General features: G+C 39.2%; 1 non-coding gene across 1 annotated transcript; it reads right to left on the bottom strand.

Moving 5' to 3' along the window:
• Window positions 1-270: 270 nt before the first annotated feature.
• On the bottom strand, window positions 271-377 carry LOC140852991 (small nucleolar RNA R71). Its single transcript, XR_012136068.1, has one exon. It is a non-coding gene; the product is annotated as a small nucleolar RNA R71 (small nucleolar RNA).
• Window positions 378-1006: the final 629 nt, after the last annotated feature.

Here is a 1006-nt window from a genome sequence, read left to right as displayed (position 1 = left end):
AATTTTGAAATCAAACCTCAAATCATAAATATGCTTCCAAAATTCACAGGATTAGAGGATGCTTATATATTTATTAGAGAATTTGAGGAGGTATGTGCAACCATGAAACTACAATTGACAGAGGATGAGGTCAAACTTAGATTAATCAACTTTGCCCTTAAGGATAATGCTAAGAAGTGGCTTTATAGTCTGCCAAACTATTCTGTCACTACCTGGGAAGGTTTTGTGAGAACATTTTTGAAAAAGTATTTCTCCCATCATAAAACAGCTAGGATTAGGAATGAAATAAATCAATTTTACCAACTAGCTGGTGAATCATTTTGGAAGTACTTTGATCGTTTCAAGAATCTTTTGACCCAATGCCCACACCATGGAATAGAAATTTGGAGACTCTGCCAGATCATCTATGAGGGGTTAGATTCAAACTCAAGAACCATGCTAGAGTCCATGTGCCAAGGCCAATTTATGGACAAAGAAACTACTGAAGCTTGGCAATTCTTAGAAGACCTAGCCGAGAAAAAATTACAGTGGGAAACAACTAGGGAACCTGATAAAGCTACACCTTCAAGAGGAGGAATGCATCAAATTCAACCAACCCTAGCATCAGAGGCCAAGATTGCAACCTTAACACGTAGATTGGAAGCCTTAGAATTACAGAGACCAGCCAATGTAAATCAAATATCTGCACCCATGTGTAAAGGGTGCAATGCACCAGACCATGTCTTAGAAGAATGTTCCTACTCGAATGAGTGTGCACAGGTGAATGCCACCTATCAAGGACCATTGAACAATCCTTATGCACCCACATATAACCCAGGTTGGAGGAATCACCCGAATTTCTCATGGTCCCAGAATCCTAATGTAGGCAATCCAAATTTCAATCAGCAAAATCTAAGGTCCAACCCAGTGATGAACAACCCGCCAGGCTTCCATGATAATGATAAAAAAATTATCTTTTTAGAGAAAAGCCTAGAAGCCATGATGAAGACACATACCAGCTTTATGC

This window comes from Elaeis guineensis, chromosome 12 (assembly GCF_000442705.2).
Source record: "Elaeis guineensis isolate ETL-2024a chromosome 12, EG11, whole genome shotgun sequence".
Classification (NCBI taxonomy): Eukaryota; Viridiplantae; Streptophyta; class Magnoliopsida; order Arecales; family Arecaceae; genus Elaeis; species Elaeis guineensis.
The sequence above is the reverse complement of the archived record's forward strand: the minus strand, read 5'-3'. Positions and strand labels throughout refer to the sequence as shown.